The 17,025-nt window shown below is 34.8% G+C and overlaps 1 pseudogene; it reads right to left on the bottom strand.

Annotated features, from left to right (window-relative positions):
- Nucleotides 1–14,021: 14,021 nt before the first annotated feature.
- On the bottom strand, nucleotides 14,022–14,687 carry LOC149250343 (abscisic acid receptor PYR1 pseudogene; annotated as a pseudogene).
- Nucleotides 14,688–17,025: the final 2,338 nt, after the last annotated feature.

Genomic DNA, 17,025 nt, shown 5'->3' on the forward strand with positions numbered 1-17,025 from the left:
TTTCACACTCTGAACTAATGCATACAATTCTTTATCATGTGTAGGATAGTTAACTACTGCAGGATTAAAAGTCTCAGAATGATAGAATATGGGTTTGTCGTGCTGGGTCAACACTGCTCCCATGGCATAGTCACTGGCATCAGTTTGGATCTCAAATGGTCTTTTCAAATCTAGCAGTGCTAGTACAGGTGCTGTACTTATTTTCTCTTTCAAGGTGTCGAAGGCTTTCTGATGTTTTCCTCCCCACTGAAACACCTTATTCAATCCTGTTAAAGCATATAAGGGAGCTGCAATCGTGGAGAAGTTGGAGATGAACTTCCTCCAATATTGTGCTGCTCCTAAGAAGCTTCTCACTTCTGTAGTAGACCCGGGTTTAGGCCAGTTTACAATGACTCCCACTTTAGAGGGATCTATTTTCAATTCACCTCCCCCTACTATGTGACCGAAGTAGTTTAGAGATTTTTTTCCAAATTCAGATTTTGAGAGTTTAACATAAAGTTTTTCTCTTTTCAAAACATCTAATGTCTGCTTAACATGCTTTAAATTTTCTTCCCACGTTTTACTAAAAATTAGAATGTCATCTAGATACACAATAACGAAATCATCAAGAAAAGGTCTGAGTACATCATTCATTAATCTCATGAAAGTAGTCGGAGCATTAATTAAGCCAAAAGGCATAACTATCCATTCATACAATCCCTTCTTTGTTTTGAAAGCAGTCTTCCCCGCATCTTGGTCTGCAACTCTGACCTGATGGTATCCACTGTGCAAATCCAACTTGGTGAAATAAACAGCTTCTTTTAATTGATCTAAGAGATCATCTATGCGAGGAAGGGGATAATGGTTCTTGATTTTTATCTTATTTAGTGCTCGGTAATCAATGCACATTCTCCACGAGCCATCTTTCTTTCTCACCAAAACAATTGGTGACCCACATGGTGATGTGCTAGGCCTGATGAAGCCCTTCTTGAGCAACTCCTGCACCTGCTTCTTGATTTCAACATTCTCTAAAGTAGACAACCTGTAGATCCCAATGTTAGGAAATGGAACATATTGCTGCAAAATAATATCATGTATTATTCCCTTTTTGGGTGGTATACCTTTAGGTTCTTGAAACAAGACATCATACTCTGAAAACAACCTTTTCTATATCAGCTTGTTGTTCAGCATTACAACCCTCAAATACATTGGTTTTATCAGGTTTCTTTTCCTTTACAACCATCAGTAAGAATTGTTTGCATGAATTAATCATTCTTTTCATCTGCCCTGAGTTTATGAGAGTATAGTTATTCTTGAGCTTATGAGATCTTGCAAAGTATTCGATTTCATCTTTAACCAGTAGATACTTGTTCTCAGCTCTATAGAAAATCACCTTTCTATCGTACAAGTAAGGACTTCCTAAAACAATTCCACATATATCCAAAGGAATTATGTCTAACTCAACCCCATCTACAAATGCTGACCCAAAAGAAAACTTGAGTTTGCACTGTCTAGTCACTTGCAGTTGTACTTTATCATTCAACCATCCTAATGGGTATGATTTCTTGTGAGGTGTAGTTGCTAATCCCAATGTCTTTACAATTGCTTCAGAAATCAAATTTACTTGAGAGCCACTGTCAAACAAAGTATCAATCTTTTGATTTTTGGAAATAACTTGAATATGGAAAAGCTCATGTCTTTTTCTCTCATTTTCTTCATCAATAATAGATTGAGCAGAATTACTAGTAGATGCTTCAGAATTCTTACCTTTTATACCTATGGTTGCTATGGTTGTTTCATCTCCTGAGTCTGACCCCAAATCTCTCCGAATAGCTGCAGTTGTCTTCTTCTTCTTGCCCTCAGACTTCTTAGGTCTCAGCTCTGGATGTAGAATCCAACAATGCTCATCATCATACCCCTCCTTTTTACAGTGAGTGCATGAAGCTTTGGCTTTCTGTGTAGTGTTAGCCTTCCTTGCTTTCCACTTTTGTTTTCTTTCTCCTTGCTCTTGCTTACAGTGGGTTGGGATGGTCCCCCAACTTCTAGATTGCCATTTTTTCCTCTAGCCTCTAGATGAGTAGCTTGTATAGAGACCTCATCTATACTAGTGGGATTAAACATGAGGATGGTATGCCTCATGTAGCTGTGTAGACCACCAATGTACTTCAAAAGAGTCTCTGTGAGTCCGGTGGGATACCCAACGTCAATTCTCTCTTTCTAAGCTCTTGATTATACCCTTGTACACTTTTCCCCTTCAACTGCAGAAGAGTTTGCCAACTCATCATGGCCTGTTGCATGTAGGCCAATGGATAGAAATGTTTCCTGATTGGAGAAACGAAGTCACTCCAGACATAGATGGTCTTACCATGGCTTTTCATATCAACTTGGGTTCTACCTTCCCACCAAACCAAGGCAGTACCTCCTAGGTGTAGGCTTGCCAGCTGAATCTTACTCTTGTCTGAGTTTATGTTCTGTACCATGCAATACAAATCAATTTGTCTAATCCAATTGTCCAATTTTTTAGTATTTAACTCTCCATCATATATAGGCAAATAAATTTAACATCTAACTTAATCAAAGATGATTTCTTTTTATGTACAGGGCTATTAGGAGGTGTGAGAAAGTTTTCCTCTTTCCCTTTTCCTTTGGAGTTGTCATGGAAGTGAGACTCATCTTCTTCTTTCTCTTGCTTAGAGCTTGATGCATCTTCCACCTTTTGCTTTCTAAAGTTTGGGTACATTTCTTCAACCATGGACTTCATAGCTAGGAAACTCTCTATGAATTGAGGGTTTGGCCCCATAGAAATTTCTTCTAACATGGTCTTTCAAGGATAGAATCTCCCAATTTTAGGATTAGTTTCCACCAACTCTCCTTCTCCTAATTTGAGCTTTGATCTTGTGACCATTCATAGCTATACCAACACAAGCTTGTCTAACCTTACAACCTTGAGCTCTAATACCACTTGATTTCATATTCACTCTATGAGTACCATCAGATAAAGATGTATTAAACTAAAGGTATTACAGACTCATGTGTTGGTGTGTGTATTCTATTTTATTGAAACAATGGATTGATCAGATTGCCAATACACAGAAAATAAAATGGAAAGACAGCAGAGAAATATAGTAAGCAACACAAAGACACAAAATAGTTTTAATAAGGAGTTCACCCTATTCTCCAGGGCTATGTCTCCAGTCCAGCTTCAGTGGTGGCCTTGTTTTATTATTTCTTTCAGTAGAGAAAGTACCATATAGGGACTCGATGTGAGTTCTCCTGAAGCAGATTTTGCGTAGCAGGGTGGTTCTTAGATTCCCCAAGCCACTTAGAGTACACAGACTCTTATTTCTCCTACCAGCTCTGTGACCCTTGGTCTACATTGGAAAGAGCCAAATGTGATGCTCAATCCGGACAGATTCCTCTATGGGAAGGCTTGAATCTTCAAGCTCTCTGGTGATCGATGCTGCCTATGATCAGCTCAACCCTCTGTCTCTTCTACTTGGATTTACTGTTCGCTGTGCTCAGTCCCCCTCTCAATGTTCACTGTTCATTGTCTCTCTTGGTCACTTGGACTCTTCTCAATTCTGATTCCAAATCAACTCTTACCAGTTCGACTACCTCTGTTATGGCTTTAGCCATTCAATCCCAATGCCAATTCGGTTCCTATTCCGTCTGTGTCAACTCACCTTTTACAGCTACGCTTGGAGTTCCATGCATTCGATGTCATCGTGAATGCTCAGGGAGTGGCCACTTGTCCTCCTCTAAATGGTGCCAGCATGCTTCGTCAGTTCGTTTCTTCAGTTACACCATGGATGCGTTCTTCCTCCATCGTGGTAGTCAAAACAGATTCCAAATCCCTTTAGAACGTTTCTTAATTCCCTGTCGATTCCACTTCTTTCCATCAGACACAATCTCATCCATCCGATCTGGGCCCTCCAGATCTGACGCAATATGTACGTTTTGCACAGTTGACTTGCTCAACTGATAGCGCGCAATCAACAACAGTTTTCTCTCACCTCCACCTGCCACGTGTCGATCGGTGTATGGAATCGCTCCGCTCCTATCCAAAACGTCTTACCATTCAAGGGCACCTTGATCAAAACTGTCGATTTCCAGAGCGTGGGTCCCGCCTTTATACTTTAGCGCTTTTACCCTTTCTCGCCTGCGGTCCTCTGGTTCCCCCATGCGACCAGGTGCTTGCGCTTTCCCATTTTGGCCATGTTCGCTTAGTGATGATGGCACATCAAAAACCTAACCCTTTCTCCATTCTTGGGCTCCCAGGGACTACGTTGGCCTCCTACGCGGTCTCCATGGGCCTCGGTCAGTACGCTTTGACCAAGGTCCTCGTCATTCCACATTGGTTGCCGTGGCCATTGGTTCAAGGTGTTTTTCATACTGTTTTGGATTTCATTAGAGATTTTTTCAACCTGATTCAGTCATGGTTCTTAATAGTCTTTCTATGGATCCAATTCGGATCACTCCTTCTCATCATCCTTTCACAAATCCCTAAGCATGACTCATTCTTATCCCTGAGTTTTTGCTTGAAAACACCATGTTTTAGTCATTTTAAGGACCATGGTTCACTGTCCTCCTATTGGAAAAAGTTGAATACCAGGTTTCTATATTCTGCACTTACATTAATCACCAGTAGGTTTCTCATTACTGGGGGTGTGTTGATTCTAGAAATTCAGGAAAAAGAGAAATAATCCCAAATCTTCCGCTTCCAAATGTTTCCAGGATATGGTCTAACCATTTACCTCAAATAAAAGTATCAAATTATCCTATCCTATCCTTCCTTGTAGTTTTCATCCCTTATCCCTTGATCCCATCCTCCCATCAAGAGTGTATCTCAATCCCTAATTGGTAAAATGATAATAATTCATGAAATACCTCCTTCCCCTATATATTTACTCTCCTCGATAGGCAAGGGGTTGGCTTTGGAGACTAATTCTGCACTTATGTTGTCGTTGTGAGAGATATATATCCATGCATTATGGTGATTAAAGTTGCACTTTGTGACAAGGAAAGGACAAGTCAACTTGGAGGATCTCTTTTACATGCTCAACACGTATTTTTGGTTGTAAACCACTCCATTCCTATTAATGCAAAGAGTTCTTTGTTTTCCTATGGATGATGTTATGGTTTCATATATTTGAATATCATGTTTATCTATTGAATAAATTGATTAGATTATCCTACATATATTTTGTGGATTGTTGGTTTGTGTTATTTGACTGTGCATGTTCTAATAATAGTGATTGAAGCTAGTATTGGAGCATTCAAGCCAAGGAAGGAGTGAAGCATATGATATATTATAGGTAGGCTTCATCCCATTATCTATTTACCTCAAGGAAAACATTATTTCCTTTGTCTTTCTATTTTTCTAGGTTAGTCCACCACACGTAGGGAAGATACTTGTTTATGCAATCATATATTATGTATAACACTCATGTTATCTTAAAGAATATCAATATTATCTTGCTATGAATATAGAATATTATTTAATATTAGATTCATCATGAGTGTAGCAAAGTACTTCAACCTTCTCTGGAACCTTAAAGCCTTCTCCTCCATACATGCTATGCATCTTGTCCAACATTTCCTTTGTTGTTTGCAGTTCTTTGCATTATTAGATTCAGGTTCTGAAAGCCCTTTTAAAATGATCCTCCTTCACTCATCATCAAATTCATCATTCATACCATACTCTACTGAAATAAAAATATTCACATCAAGAGTAATTTAGGCTTCCAATCTCACCTTCCACAGTACATAAACAACTCCATGAAGAAACAAAACTCCATTTGCTACAAGTGTTTCTTGGTTACCCATTATCTACCTTCCACTAGTGAAGTTCCACAAGAAGGATCCAGGATCCATTACCATTTTTTTGTAACCAGGTCATTATTGAGAGTGGGGGGGTTAAATTAGTAGTGATTCTTATTATTCAAATTTACCAATTCTAACTTCCTAAACATTAAACATCAGGTTATGTATAGTAACATTAGGCAATACAAGAAAACCATGAAAATCATACACATGTGACACATAGATTTTAGGTGGAAACCCTTATGGGAGAAAAACCATCAAATGTTTGTCTTTTTCTTCTTAAATATAATATTTTCATTACATTGACCACTCATAAGTGTGCAAGCACTAAATTGTGAGGCTCCGACCTCAATATCATGTGACCACCCACTCACTCCAGGATATGACCTAATGGAAGCACTGAATCCCATAACAATTTGCAGACATCAATTTGGTAGAGGCACCAACCCCTGGACTATTCTCAGGTACCCAATTAAAGGAACCAATGACTCCTTGATTTTACAAGCCTCTACTATTGGAGGCACCGACCCCTAAGCACCGTGGACCTCAATTTAATTCCTTTTCACACTGGATACACTTCTTCTCAATAACAACATAAAAATATCAAACCATATCCCTCTCTGGGATATAAACCCATGGCTCAACAACCAGATTTGCTCAATAACTCACCATGTCATTCCCCAACACTAAAACATGGTCATTACCAACACCAAAACTCAAAACCTCTACAACCCACCGCTATACTTAGCATAAGAGCTCTAAGAAAGTCACTTGTTCTTAGCATACTATAATCTCCAGAGCACACTATCAACCACTAACAATATAGCTAATCTTACAATAGCAACAAAAAATACTGAAATATTTTTGAACCATAAGATTCTCACATTGAGGTTGATGTGGATTCAATATAAACTCTCTACAATAAACTCAGTCATAATCTTAATAATCAATAATATTATAAGCCCTATTTCCACTACTACACATAGAATCGATAGAGACACATTTAGTAGTAGTCTACATTTACTACTCAATAGAATATGAATCGATACATAAACAAGTACAAGACACCAACTCTCTCACAGGAACACATAAACCACAAGGATTTTCATACTCTTTCACTCAAGCAAGTCACATGCATCAAATCTAATCTCTGATCAATCCATCTTCCTTCTCCGATAATCTGCATATAAATTTCACATTTTACTAGAATTGCATAAGATCACACATCATTACCCTTCGATCTACCATCAATCTACCAAATTGCACCATTTCCTTTGGACTTTCACTCCTCTTGAAAATTCCACATACATGTACAATTTGAGCTTCCAACTTGCACAATCTACTATGAACCACATAGATCGATCACATCTCTTCATGCTACCCAGATTACCCAATGTTTTGAATGGTCTAATGCATATAAAAATCTCCTAATAAGACCCATTGAGTAGGAAATTGCATTGCTCCATCACATTGTATTTTTCTCAAAATTTCATAAATCTATCATTAACTCAGACTCGATCCAAGTCTTCAACTACACTTGGGCTACCATTTTCTCACTTGGTCAAGTGACTCTACAACCACCTACGAATGTCTTTAACAATACACATCACACCTCACTTTGATCCACAATCCACCAGAGTGTTTGAAAAACCAAAATTGACCCCATCAACCATACACCTCAATTACACTCCATGACACCTCATCATTGAAATTCAATACACATTAATTACAATGACCAAACGAAATAAATCACGTTAATGACATAGATTACTAATGGGTAGTCCATCTCTGCATCCTATTCATGCAGAAAGGAAAACCATGGGCCTTTATATAGAAATTTCCCAAGATATTGACAACTTTGAAGCAATTTACTTCATCACTGTCAATATCTTGGGAAATTTCTATATAAAGGATCATGGTTTTCATTTTTTCACGCACCACATGCAGACATGGATAACCCATTAGTAATTTATGTCATTAACGTGTTTTATTAAGTTTGGTCATTGTGATTAATGTGTATTGATATATATTGACAATGATGAAGCAATTTACTTCATTGTTTTCAATATCTTAGGAAATTGCTATATAAAGGATAATGGTTTTCCTTCTTGGATGCCCCAGATGCAGACATTGATTACCCATTAGTAATTTGGGTCTACATAAGTAATTGAGAATTAAGAACAACCATTTATTTCCTCATTTCTAGAAAACTCAAAGATTCTCCTCTTAGGTCAGCAACAACCTGCGTCACAACATCTTCAAACAATAGAGACGACCATTTACAACATCATCAACACTTGACATTCATTATGACAGTGCATAACCATTCAAAAACCATATATGGGATGATATCTAAAGGTTGGCATCAATGCTAACATGCCAACAATGCCAACAATTTGATGAGGCAACATTAACCACTTTTACTAGTGTGGTTGTGCTAGTTCTATTGTTGGAGTTTTGTATGGGGATAGGAAGATAGAGTGTTCTTTTTTTTTTCGTTTTCAATTTTGTTTTGAAGATTATTGTCAAATTAGCTACATTATTAAAACAAATTTACTATAAAAGCTATTTGAAGGAAATATAAGATATATAAACACATTGAATTGAGTATTTCATTGAGTGCTAGAGAAATTGATAGATAAAGGGTGTTGATTAAGATAGATGCACTATCGTATTAAAGCTTCAAATAAACAACAACCAAATTCCACATTCTCATTTAGGATAAAAAAAATTTAGAGATAATTTGTCATATTCAATTAAGATTCAACAAACTCCACAATAATAGATAATGCATATCTACATGAATAAAAAAAACACTCTTTGGACACACCAATAAAAATTATTGTAAAACATTAAATCCTCCATCTAGTACTACACTCATATCTCTTAATACTCCCTCTTGATCAAAGTGTTAAGTCCTCACAAACTATGTCCAATTCTATAATATTCAAATTTTCGGTTAACTAAGGCTTTTGTGAGACATCAACTACATTATCTTTCGTTGAAAAATATTCCATGTAAATATCTTTCTTATTGATTACATCTATAATAAAATGGTGCCTAGTATTAATGTCATTTGACCTATCATGAAACATGCATTATTATTTGTCAAATTAACACGTGACTAATTATTATAGTAATCAAGAGTATGATTTACCCCCATTACTCTAAGATTAATAGGAAAATTATTAAGCCATATTGCTTCAAAACTACTAGTAGAAATAACAATATATTCATCCTATATAGATGACAAAGCAACATAATCTTTTTGCTCACTACTCGAGGATACCATACCTAAACCTAACGAGAAATAATAACCCATTATTGACTTTATATAGGTCACTTCACATAGCTAATCAACATCTACATAGCCATGAAAATAAATATATTTTCCTCTCTTATAAACAAGACCATAAGCTTTAGTGCCACTCAAATAATGAAGAACTTTCATACCAACCATTTAATGAAACTCTGATTTTACCGTAAACTAAATTAGCACATTTAGTATGAAGAGTGTTACACAAGTGAAAAATGCTACCAAATAACTAGAAATACATTGTAACATCCACATCCTTACTCGAATCATCATCTCTCAACTCAGCATAGAAATAGGTGTGCGACTTTCCATTTTGAATTTCCTAGAAACCTCCCTAACATACTTGGCTTGAGTCAAAATTAGTTAATGTTTATCCTAACACACCTTTAAACCAAGACAATAGTGACAATAGTAAAGAGGAACCAAATCCTTCATTTAAAATTCCTTACATAATTTATTTTCCAACCAATGAGTTAATTCATTAGAATTTCATTTCAGAATAACATCATCCATATAAAAGCCAACAATCGTAATGTTATAACCATCACTTAAAAAATATAGACTTGCATAGGAAAATCACCTCTTTAAAGCTTATCCATGAAGCCACACATCAATTTAAGTATACCATGTATGAGGATCTTGTTAAAGAATATAAATGGCCATCTTCAACCTCGAGAGATGATCCTCTTCCTAGAAATTTAAAACTGTTATCGATGTCATATGTACACTTCTTCTTTGAGTTAGCATAACTGCTCTTTAAGTCTGTCAGAAGATATTTTGACCTTTGGAGGTCGCTGAGTCGGTTGGAAGTAAAAAATGTATATATATTTTTGCAATAGTAGATTTATTGTTGTTTTTATTATGCTATGAAAAGTAGCTTCATTATGATTCTTGGTTTGGTAGCGACAGTGATTTAAGATTCTATGCTAAACTAGGGTCGTGGAAAAACAAAATACATATCTAATGGTAGTGTATCCAACATTATGTTCAAAGGAAATATATGTACCTTCGTTTACGCTTTTCCATATAACCATTCACATCATGCCTTAGTGTGCATATCCATAGGCTACGTTTAACTATGTTTCCATAGGAAGTGAATTTAATCACTCATATCATTTTTCATGATGCGTTCATACTCCTATTGCATTGTTGAACAACATAATTCCTAAGACATGAAAACTCATCATATGTTTGGGCTCAAAATTAACCAAACTACTCACCAAAGCAATAAAGCATTGGGATTATATTTATACATTTATCTATGATTCTAATTTGTGTAGACCGTTTGGGGCAGTTAATTTTGGTTATTTTTCATGTTTCAGGATTAAGCCATTTACTAGTTTCTTTAATCATATTGGATTTTCCCTAGTTACATAATGGTGATCTTAATGGTCTCCGCCACTTACATCATTTGATTCTTCTATTTCACCTCACTAGTCATGACATCATCATTGTGTTTAGCAACTAATTCCTCATTAGCCTTTATCCTAAGTTATTGCAATTCTCACAACGAGTGTTAGATCTCATTTGGAAACAAAATTTGTCAAAGTAACATTAATGCATAGCATAACTCTTCTTTCACAACAAATATTCTATATGCTTTGGACTCATCACTATGTAAGATGAGCATGTGTCTTTCCCTAGTAACTTCACTCCCTTTTCTCTTGTTAAAAGGCATGTAACAATGTGTTGGTGAACCCAACTCTCCAAAATGATCAAAAATTGATTTTACTCGAGAAAATGCCTCCTCAAGCATAATCGGCCATAGTCACTTATTAGGCCACCTATTCAATATGTGCACAACAGGGTTGCATGCTTCTACCCAAAGAAATGAGGTATACCAACCTTCTCAAGCATGCATTGGACAATTCCAACAATGCTCATGATGTTCTTTGCCTATGTAAGCCATACTATTGAGGAATGTAAGGAATATAATTATCCCCATGGCTCTAAGATCACTTTCAAAAGGAAACAAATTCATTAGACTTGATTTCCTAACCATTGTCACTTTTGAAGATTCCATGTCTACACCATGTTCTCTTTTCTAGAGAAGATTTAAATTAATGTAAACTTACAAACACTTCATTCAAATGTTTCATGAAATATTTCCATCATATATTAGCAACATTATCTATGAAAGTAAAACTCACGTATATCAAAGAAAATAAGATCAAATTAATTCCAATTAAGTTTTTTATTATTTAACAAGAAAGGGTTTTTTATCATTTAACAAGAAAGGATCATTGTGATGCTTTCCCATAACACATGCATAATAAACACCTCTTTTACTTAGATTAGACTAAAGAATACCCTTTATCATTTTCTTAGCTTTCTTTAAAATGAGGTGAATTAATATTCCATGGCCTAATTCCATGAGTTACACCTCTTTGATTCTATTAATTTATAAAAGTATGCTCCCTATGTTATCCATCTTGCATGCATTTAACTTGTTTTTGAGGAGCATACTTCTTGATATGCTCAAGATTCATACATGGATTTTAACTTGTGACCTAATATGTATCTATATTGCAACTCCTTGCACGTGCAACCAAAAATAATCTCAAATCCATTGAGATGATCATACAAGTCTGGATATTCCACTTAGCCTTTTTAATGGGATGATTTTGTTTTATTCTCATATATTAAGTAGAGAATAAATATTATATTTAATAAAACACTTAATATCTTATTATTTATAAAATTATTGAACTTAAAATTTCTATATCAATGATTAATATACAACAATTTAAACATAGTAATTTATTCACACAATTTTTTTATTTTCCACAAAATAGTAAATTATTATTTAACAAACTCATTTATCTTTATCTTTTCCATATTTTATATTAAAATTTCCAAAATCAAATCTTGAACAAAAAAAATCATTTATTTAAACTTAGTCAAATATATTTTTGATTATATAAATAAATTTAACATCATTAAAATTTATTATAACACTTAAATATCTAAATTATGCAAATGACAATGCTCAAATTATAATTTTAACAAATATTTATTTAATTTTAAATAAAATAACTAAAAAAATACACCCAAAAACCCCAAACATAAAATAATTAAATTATAGTAAATCTCCTAAACAACAATATTCACACATACCACCAGCCATAATGAGAATGCACATAACATAATTACCACTTTTGGCTGTCTGGACAATTCCTCCTCCTATGAGGGAGGGAGCAGTAGTCTAACTAGCCGGAGGATTGCCCGGTAAGTTACGGAAATTCCAGTTATACTTAGAGAAAATCGGGCAAGGATTTTTGTAAATCTAAGTTATAGTTGTTAAACTTCAAAATTTTAGGTGTTCTAGAAGCTTTTGATGGTGCCGAACCCATTTCCACCATTATAAACACGATTCAAATACTATCTCAACAAGATTTTTTGAAATTTTTTGCCCTGATTACAGCCATTTTTAGCTATCCCAACAATTCCTCCAGCTAATTAGACGACTCCATGATGATTTGAAAAAAAATTATACAATAAGTAAACCACCTATCACATCTTGAAGAACTAACCCTAGCAGTCTGAATTTTAGTCTTATCCAATTAAATCATGCCAAGAATCACATATGTAAAAACTAACAACACTAGTTGGTGGTAGTCAACTAAATCATGCCAGGCAAAGATAGTAAACAACAGAAGCTATTCATTCATGCGGGCGACGCTTATGGTTGATAAAAGGATTTTTTTTTGGCTTTTACAGAAAACGACAATATTGATTAGCATACATGCTATACACTCTAAACCCACGGCTTCATAAAATATACGCTGTGCTTTACAACACAGGGCAGTTAATGCTGTAAGGTACACAGTGATTTAAGTCTCATGGTTTAAAGTCTGATGATTTTTTAATTTATTTCTCCGAAAAGATTTTTTAGGGTTGATATCATGATGCTAAAGGTTTATGGTGGATTGGAATGGGTTTCAAATTGTTTTTTGGTTTGGTTAAGTGTTTGTCTTCTTATGATTTAAAAGAACAAGTTAATAATTTCAGATATAAAAACAGTGAAACTTTACCCTTTTTTATATACCCCTAACTAATAATTTAAATCACTTACATTATTAATAACACTTAGTAATAATTATGTACATTACTAATTTAAACAAATTATTTGTAAAAAGTTTTAGGGCTATTAAAAAACATGTAATTTGTAAACAAAATTTCACTTTAATAATTTTGTTCACATCGTTTAAAAAATGAATACTAAAGCCTCAGACTATTATAATATTGTAAAATATTAAAAATAAAAACACAGCCATTCATAAAAATATAAATATCATAAAAATATAAATATAATAATATATAGCAATACATCCTTTCAGAGGTGGATACTCAAATCTTAGACTATTAACAAACCATCCATAAAATCAAAAATAGAGTAATACATAGAGTAATACATAGCAATGCATTGAGTTGTTTATTTTCCTGAGCTTTTGGTGAATTCATACATTAATGCCTTTTAATAAAATAAGAGACACTCTCATCAAGATTTGAAAGCAAAAGCAATTAAATCTACATTCCTTAAAAAAAAAAAATCTGATTTTTTACTTTAATTCAACAAACCTGGCCATAATAAACCATGCATGTCTCGTTTATAAAAAAAATCACTATACACACCAATAACAAAAATTTGTAAACCCTCTCACTATCACTAGACTCACGTTTTCTAAAGAAAGGGAATAGTTTATCTATATGTAATTTAGTAAATTCTTCATAACAATTTGAATGAAACACTGAATAACAATAGCCAAGCCGGTAACATGCAATACCATTTTTCCAAGGAAGACCATCATTTCTCTGATTGCATCGACCTTGTAACACTCTTATTACAGAGATTCTTACATACTCTTATTACAGAGATTCTTACTAGCAGGTTGATGATGGATCAAAATTGAGCAGCAGAGACTGGCAGCCTACTCCGCTTCTGTTGAGAAGTGGGCTGTGAGATTATTGTTGACAAGGATCGCAAGTTAGATCTGACAATGGTATCAATGAAGGTGCAGGTATCTTCTCTAGAATTCCCCTTTGGAATATCAGAAACATAAGATTCCACAACAATAGTACAAGCCCTTCCGTCCTTGACAAACTCACTCAATGTGGTGACAGACCGATAATTACGAAGGCGGTGCTCCCCTCCCAACACTCTGAAACTGATAACGTGCTTCTCCTCGTCCAGAATCTCAAGGCGCTCAATGCTGTTCTTCGCTGGAAGCCCCGTTATGACTTTTACCTCCCGAAGGCATCCGACCTTCACAGCCCCATTGACGGAGCAACTCCTGACAAAGGGCTTGTAAGTTTCAGGTTTATCGAATCTCCCAATAACCGACCACACTTCGCTGGCCGGTGCGTCGATTCTCTGAATTGCTATAGAGGAGCACTGCCCATCACCTTCGTTTAAAACATGGTCAGAGTGGTGGGCCACCAAAACATCCCACATCTCTGCGTACTCCTCCTCGCTCAAGCGAAAGGGATTGCGTATTTTGTCCTGCAAAACCAGGTTTTCAATTTTGATTTCATCACAAACCTTAATTTTCTTCCTTCGCATCCCCATTCTCAAAAATTTACACTCCAATACACAGTCAGTTCACCTCCTGTAAGGTAATGACGAGAGAAGCCAAGTGTCTCTCAAGGAAGCGAAGTGCTGCGCGGATCTTCATGAGCTAGGGTTTGGTTGTTCAATTAGAGTTTATATTATAGATCAACGGTGTCTACAGGAATATAGCAGAAAGCGTAGCAGGCACATACCAATAAGAGAAGGTAGCATAACAAACATGAGCAATCAAATCGTGTCCCAACGATGTCCATTGTGATTCGCTTACTAGAAGCTTCCACCATTCTCGGAGTATTGTTCCAAAATCTTTAAACTGGCTCCATAAACACCGAAGGTCAACGCCAAAGATTTAACCAGGTCGCCTTGAGGGAATTTACTTTAAAATTTAACCTGGTCGACTTGTGTTTCCTTCATATTTTTATTTGCACGATAGATAGTGGCCATGTTTTATTGAAAAACAAAAATAGGTATCCATTAATTAATGATTGATTTGGTATCACTTTATACCATCTATTAAATATAGTATAAATATCATATCAATTAATGAATAACTTATTATCATTTTATACTATTCATTAAATATAGTACGCATATCATATCAGTTATTGATTCATTATTATCATTTTATACTATTCATTAAATGTAGTATAAATATCATATCAATTATTGACTTATTTTATGATGTTTATTATTGTTCTAGTTCATTGCTAATTTTATCTTATCACTCTACAATGTTAATATATTAAGAGAGATATCATCCAAAACCGAGGAAAGATACTACAAATGTTTATCTTTTTCCATTATTCATAATCAATTGGTCAGTGCAATGGTATGTATAAAAATTTATGGTAACTTAATTGTGGAAAGTTGAGATGAGTACACCAATAATGATGGGCTATATGTTGTATATAAAAGGAACTTTATTTTTTTTACACTTATATATTTCTAATGACACTTATATATTTTTAATTAAAATTGTTTGTTTTTTGACAGGAAAAAAAAAAAAAATTGGTGAAGTTATTTGATTTATTGAATAAAGTGTAGAATTTTATTGTAGATTCAAATTATAGATTGTGATATGTTAAAATAGCTTCCTTGAATCTACTTTACTCATTAGCAAAAGCAAAAATTGATCGACAAAATCACGATGCAGAAAGGGAAGAATTTTAATCACACATAATCAATAGTTTTAAGGGGAAAATCTCATCTAGAATCCCCTGTTATCTTTATATTTCATTAACCAGAAGATTTGAGAAAAAAATACAATGCTTGTTGAACCCAAACAATCTCTGCCCAAGTACAATCTATCACATTGCTTCACAGACCCGCTCAAGCCAATACTTAGCCAAATCTGATGCCTGCTATGCTCCTATTTCCTTATGCCATTCCCTTGGGAATTAGCCCATATTTAATTGGGAAATTTCTCAGCATAATTTAGATGACTTTACAACTGATAATACTATGTCCCTGAACTCTAATATCAATTGGGTCTTCCTCTGAACTGACATACATGAGTTATTTGTGAGTGAATTATTAGTTATCTCATTGATCAATGCATGTGAACTAAATCCTACTTAATTCACTTGACCTCTCACCAGTGCCTCCATCAGTTAGAACTAATTTAACTGCATTTAACTCAATTAAACTGAATTAAATAATTACAACTCAATAAGAACACAACTTGGTCCCCTAAAATTCAGGGATCACTCTACATGACTCTAGATAGACCACAGCTCAAATTTACTGAGCCAACTAAGTCAACTTAACTTAGTTAACTATTACAAGTTGCTATGAGAATAGAATTATAATTTAATTCCTAATTTAATTCAAGGACCAATTAAATTAGGATTTTCTTGTTGCTATTTTTAACACTCCCTCTCAACAATAAATGGATTATATTCTACCTCAATCCTACCTCCACGAAACTCGATTTTTCATCTTGACAATGCCTTTGTCAAGATATCTGAATCGTGTTCCTTTGTAGGAAAGTACTCCAACAATATTATTCTCCTCTACACACAATCTCATAAATTGTGATCCTAGATGTCAATATGCTTGGACCGTTCATGAAAAATTGAATTCTCAGAGAGTTTGATACAACTTTGATTGTCATAGTAAATAAATGTAGGATCCATCTGCTAACCAAACAACCCAACAATGATATTCCTCATCCAGGTAGCCTCACAAGTTGCTTAACTAGCAACCATGTACTTTGTTTCTGTTGAACTGAGTGCAACTGATTTCTACTTCTTGTTGTACCAAGAAACTATTACTTACCTAATATTGAAGATTCCCCTTGAAGTGCTCTTCCTATCAGATAGAATCCCTTCCAATATGC

The sequence above is a fragment of the Pinus tabuliformis genome, chromosome 7, assembly GCF_031772625.1.
Source record: "Pinus tabuliformis cultivar Carrire ecotype Pingquan chromosome 7, CPIR1, whole genome shotgun sequence".
Classification (NCBI taxonomy): Eukaryota; Viridiplantae; Streptophyta; class Pinopsida; order Pinales; family Pinaceae; genus Pinus; species Pinus tabuliformis.